Source organism: Pleurodeles waltl, chromosome 7 (genome assembly GCF_031143425.1).
Source record: "Pleurodeles waltl isolate 20211129_DDA chromosome 7, aPleWal1.hap1.20221129, whole genome shotgun sequence".
Lineage (NCBI taxonomy): Eukaryota > Metazoa > Chordata > Amphibia > Caudata > Salamandridae > Pleurodeles > Pleurodeles waltl.
In genome coordinates, this window is record NC_090446.1 from 1,095,025,763 (window position 1) to 1,095,031,762 (window position 6,000).

General features: G+C 46.3%; 1 pseudogene; it reads left to right on the forward strand.

The window, feature by feature from the left end:
• The first annotated feature begins 617 nt into the window (after positions 1 to 617).
• On the forward strand, positions 618 to 2,318 carry LOC138245946 (T-complex protein 1 subunit zeta pseudogene; annotated as a pseudogene).
• The last annotated feature ends 3,682 nt before the right edge of the window (positions 2,319 to 6,000 follow it).

Sequence of the window (6,000 nt, forward strand, 5' to 3'; positions counted from 1 at the left end):
CTTCTTGGAATTGTAGAAGTAGGGCAAAGTCCTTTTCTTGGTGAACTTCAAAGTGTGCAGATTGTGCAGTCCTTCTGAGTGCAGTGTACAGGTGCAGGCCAAGGGTCCAGCAGGGCAGTCCTTTTTTTGTCTTTTTCCAGCAGGGATCAGAAGTGTGGGGCAGCCCTGCCATATTTATCCTTGCTCCTGAAGAAGCAAGCGGGGGTGCTTCTGTCCAAACACGTTCAGGCCAACATTCTCTATAGTGAAAGTGAGAAAGTAATCTATTTCTAGCATGGTTACCCCTATTTTTGAACTGTTTGTCAGTGTGTTTTACTGTGTCACTGGGATCCTGCTAGCCAGGACCCCAGTGATTATAGTTGGTGGCTTACTTCTCAGTATGTTTCACTGTTTTTGTCAGTATGCTCGACTGTGTCACTGGAGTCCTGCTAACCAGTACACCAAGTGCTTATGCTCTCTCTGTTCTCAAATTTTTAACTACATACTGGTAACCCAGTATTTCACTCTAAATTTGCATACTGGTCACCCATTGTAAGTCCCTAGTACATGGAACCTAGGTACCCAGGGAATTGGGGTTCCAGAGGATTCCTATGGGCTGCTCCTTTTGCTTTCGAGGTGGTGTGCTGGAGGCCACACATTACTCCGCTCCAAGCGACCAGCCCAGAAAACCCTAATTCAGCCATGTCTGCTGTGAAAGCTCTCAATCTGAAGGCCGAGGTGGCTCGCGCACAGGCGGCTCTGGCCGTGAACATCAGCGCGGCTCATGGGCTGCAGGACGTTCTGCGGACCAACCTGGGCCCGAAAGGGACCATGAAGATGCTTCTTTCCGGGGCTGGAGACATTAAACTTACCAAAGACGGCAATGTGTTACTTCATGAAATGAAAATTCAACACCCAACTGCATCGTTAATAGCAAAAGTTGCAACAGCGCAGGATGACATTACAGGAGATGGCACAACTTCAAACGTGTTGATTATTGGCGAGCTGCTTAAACAGGCTGACATCTATATTTCTGAGGGCTTGCACCCCAGAGTAGTGACTGAAGGATTTGAAGCTGCAAAAGAAAAGGCCCTTGAGGTTCTAGAACAAATCAAGGTGGCCAAAAAAATGGATCGAGAAACGCTCATTAATGTTGCAAGAACATCCTTGCGTACAAAAGTCCATCCTGAATTGGCTGATATCTTAACAGAGGCTGTTGTAGACTCTATTTTGGCCATCAGAAAGCCAGATGAACCAATCGATCCGTTTATGGTTGAAATTATGGAAATGAAACCGATACAACTTTGATCAGGTTCCTGGTATTGGATCATGGCGCTCGGCATTCTGATATGAAGAAAAGAGTTGAGGATGCTTTCATTCTCACCTGCAACGTTTCCTTGGAGTATGAGAAAACTGAGGTGAACTCTGGATTCTTCTACAAGAGTGCGGAAGAACGTGAAAAGCTGGTTAAAGCGGAAAGAAAATTCATTGAAGCAAGAGTACAAAAAATTGTAGAGCTGAAAAGAAAGGTCTGTGGAGATTCAGACAAAGGATTTGTCGTCATCAACCAAAAGGTTATAGATCCCTTTTCTTTGGATGCTCTTGCAAAAGAAGGAATTGTAGCTCTTCGCAGAGCAAAAAGACGGAATATGGAGAGGTTAACTCTTGCTTGCGGTGGTACCGCAATGAACTCAGTAGATGACCTTACTCCTGAGAACCTAGGACATGCAGGTCTTGTTAATGAATACACAATGGGTGAGGAGAAATTAACTTTCATTGAGAATTGTGACAACCCTTGTTCTGTAACTCTGTTGATCAGGGCCAAACAAGCACACGCTTGCTCAGATCAAGGATGCAATCCGAGATGGATTACGTGCTGTGAAAAATGTTATTGAAGACGGTTGCGTAGTTGCAGGTGCTGGTGCTGTGGAAGTGGCAATAGCAAATGCCCTTGTTAAGCACAAGCCTAATGTTAAAGGACGCACCCAGCTTGGAGTACAAGCTTTTGCGGATGCTCTGCTAATCATTCCTAAGGTTCTAGCCCAGAACTCTGGGTATGATCCTCAAGAGACCTGGTTAAAATTCAGACCGAATATATGGAATCTAGCCAACTAATTGGTGTGGATTTATACACTGGTGCACCAATGCTTGCTGCGGATGCTGGTGTATGGGACAATTATAGTGTTAAAAAGCAGCTGTTGCACTCCTGCACTGTGATTGCCAGCAATATCCTCTTGGTGGATGAAATCATGAGAGCTTGCATGTCGTCACTTAAAGGATGAAGTTTTCTTGTGAAGAAATGACCATGAATTGGATGCGACATGAAACTTGGCAGAATTCTGCAAGTGCTGGCTCCCAGCATTCTACAGTGCAATGTGTTGGCAGTGGCAATCAAAGCTGTTAATCGTCCCATCGCTCAAATAGTCATAGTATTTTTCATGGCATCACATGACACTCTAATCGGTTATTTATTACTTTTTTTATTGCACTTAGACCTACAATTTGATTGCAATGTTTATACCCAATAAAACTATGGGCTGCAGCATTACTTTTGTCACCCATAGGGAGCCCATGCAAAGGCTTCAGCAGGACTTCAGGACTGCCATTGCAGCCTGCGTGAATGGTGCAGCCATTTTACTGCACCAGGTCACTTCTAAGTCACTTCTAAGAAACCTTTTGGATTCCAGGGTTGTGGGGCACTATGGGTGCATCTGAGTGGCCAATGCCAGCAGGTGATGTGAGAGCCCTCCCCTGATAGGTTCTGACCTGGTTAGGTGACCAATCCCCCTTTCAGAGCTATTTAGGGTCTCTCCTCTGGGCATTCCTTCAGATTTGGATTGCAAGACTCCAGCAGGACTCTTCTGCATCCTTTACTTTATCTTCTACCGACAGAACCACAGCTGAACCCTCCAGGAACTCTACAAACTGCAACAAAGAACCAAAGATAACTTCTGCAACTTTGTATCTTCAGCTCCTGCCAGCAGCTGCAACATTTTCCAGGTCGTGCATCCCCCGAGGTCTGCCTGTCTTCAGCCTGCACCAGAAGAAACAAAGGAATCTCCCATGGAGTGATGGAGTCACTTCCCTGCTTCAGCAAGCACCTCTCTGCAGCGATGGCTGGTGGCGTGGGTCCCCTCTCCAGACAACAATCATGGATCCAGCAACACGCGTGGTGGACTAAAGTGACCCTGACAGTCCCAATGTTCAGCTGCCCAACTTTGGTGGAGGTAAGAGCTTGCCTCCCCACGCAAAACAGTACCCCCATGCACCACGTGACTTGCAGTTGCCAAGGCTGGTGTGTGACCTTCCGTGAAGTTCTTTGTGCACAGCCGAGGCCCTCACCACTCCTGTGGTTTCCCAGCAGTGTGAGATCCCTTTGTGTTGTGCTGCGTTGGCCTCCATTTGTACCTTCTTTGTCCCCATGCTGTGGGACTCCTGTGCACGCTGCCTGGTCTCCTGAGGGCTCTCTGAGTTGCTGAGATCCCCCTCTGTCTCCAGGTCCCTTCTCGTCCCGGGTAGCGCCATCTTCCGCTAACCGTTGTTGTTTGAACTCTTCTGCTGTGTTGACCTCAAAATTCTCTAGAACTCTAATTAGTTGCACGTTGCTGTGGAGGGAGCTCCCCTCTGCATCCTTTGTTCCTTAGATTGAGGTTCTCATCCACTGCTGATAGGTTCTACACTTTTGACTGTAGTTCCACAATCATGGTAGCAGAGAACACAGAATGGATTAATTTATTGTCTCTCTGCAAGCTTGTTGTGGTCTGCTTGGAGTAATGCAACATTAAGAGAGCTCCATCAATCTTACCCTCTAGAGTTGTCTTAGAGCCCAATACCACTTGAAGGATAGCATAAAATTTGGCCTTAGACCCTTTGATGGCTGTCTCATCTGACCTAAGGGCTAATTCTGCAGCCGGGTCTACCTGGGAGTGCTGTTCTTACATCTTCTCATTAAGTTGGGGTTTATTGGGTCTGGGCTAAGAAAAAGCAGGGAAGTGAGTGGAGTGCCAGCAGTGCCCTGATATGCTAGTTGAATGCCAGTGGATCAACTATGCCAATGGGTCATACCTCACAGGCTTAAATGAAACCAATTGTTCCTACGATCCAGCAAAGGCTGAAGAAATGGGGTAATTATATAATAGGGCCCTCTGTGTATCCTAGACTCCTGTTGTGCTGCCAGCAGTCAGTGTTAGAAATGTTTTATAGCAGTCTCTACATTCTCAACCTAGTTCCACTTGCTGGTATTCATTACGGAGTGATTTGCTTTATTTATTCTTTTGTCTGGTCAAACAAGGGTCGAGGCAGTCTGTTCTCTCCTCCCACCTTGCCCATTCTCAAGGGGGGCTATACAATATTGGGTCTCTCATCCCTAGGAATTACCTAGGCCTTTCCTACACCCAAGGAAAAATTCATCCATGAAAGCCCATCTACTTGTCAGCACCAGTCACACCAGGGCTTCCCCTCTGTTGGTATGAATTTCAGGGCAGGCCATGAGGGGAGACACACACAAAACAGAGTCACTAGTACCTATTCAATGTGAAGTTGAGTTAAAGGTGCTGGGTACACCCCCTCTACTCATCAGAAACTGATTTTTGTCGAAAAGAAAGTCCAGTCCTCACTTTGGGGAGGGGGGAGCAGAATTTCTGCTAAAACATCAGAGAAAGCTTCCAGGGCTCAAATGGCAGAGTCCTGCAGTTTATTCTGATGATTGCTGATGCTCCAGTGAAAATGTGAAGTGAGTAAGGCACTGCCAGAAAGTTGTAGAAAATGGAGCATAGCAAGAACTCAGAGTGGTCCCCCCAGTTGTGGGATTTCACATCCTCAAGCACAACTCCAAATACCTCCAGCATCCAATGTGAGGGATATAGGCAGTGTGGGTATCACCAGTTCACAACTTTCAGTGCTTTTATCACTGCTGATTGACTTGGCGATTAACACTTTTCAGGCAAACATGTTGGTTCCTGTCTGACCAGCAAGTTGTTTCCATGGCGCTCTTAGCCAAATGCCGCCCGGTCTGCCTACCAGGTACAGAGCTTGTCCATGCAATAAGACTCACTCAACAGGTCCATGAGGGTCAAACAGGAGTCTCAGAGGGAGGCAAAAATGTCTCAATAGGAGCTGCCTTGCCCGAGTTCCACCACAGGGTGTCTCAAGACAATGCTGCCCATGTCAAGGCCTGTCATTCCAATCTTAACAATGTATAAATATGCATGCTACCAAAGTTTAACTTGCAAAACCTTCATATCACAGAAATATCTAGTTCAATATAACATGGAAGTTTGTACCAAAGCTCACAGTAAACCCGACATGATACCCCACTCAAAAAATGTGTGTGCAATAGAGTGATTATTCCTAATATACACTTACTTTCTCTCTGATGCTCGGACTATTCCAAATGATCATGGAGGGTCAGCAAGGCAACTGTCTGGATCCTCGAGTACAGTGCTGTTAGGGGGGAGTGCAGACTATGTGGCTGGAAGGACATGCCATAATGTCCTCTGCCTTAATTCTGGCCAAGCAATGAAGGTACTCCCTTTGCTTACGGTAGAGCATTCCCTGCTGGGTGTGGACAACCACTGCAGTGTAGCAAGTGCAAATGTCCTTTCGGAATTAGGCTCATGTTGAATTGTTTAACAGTGTCTCAGGACCCCAATAAAGCTAAGGGTACTTCTCAACTACTTCTTGGCTGATGACCTCACCTCAGCCTCAAAAAGCAGGGCTGTTCTCATTAAGTTCCTCATCCATTCTGGGGGCAAGAATAATGCAGGGTGCAGCAGAATGGAGTAGGAGACTGTTGTGTAAAAGAAATATGGCTCACAATCATTTCAAAATAGCCGACTTTCTCTTCCTGTATGTCATTTCATATTTATTGCAGTAGGCCAATATCTCCATATTGAGTTTAGAGTCAACTCCACACATAGGGAGGAGAACTCCACATACAGGAGGCAGGCCGGAGGGAATACTCTGCATGGGAAGGTAATGCAACCTTTTTCAAGAGGGAGAGCCCTGACTGTAGTAAAGACA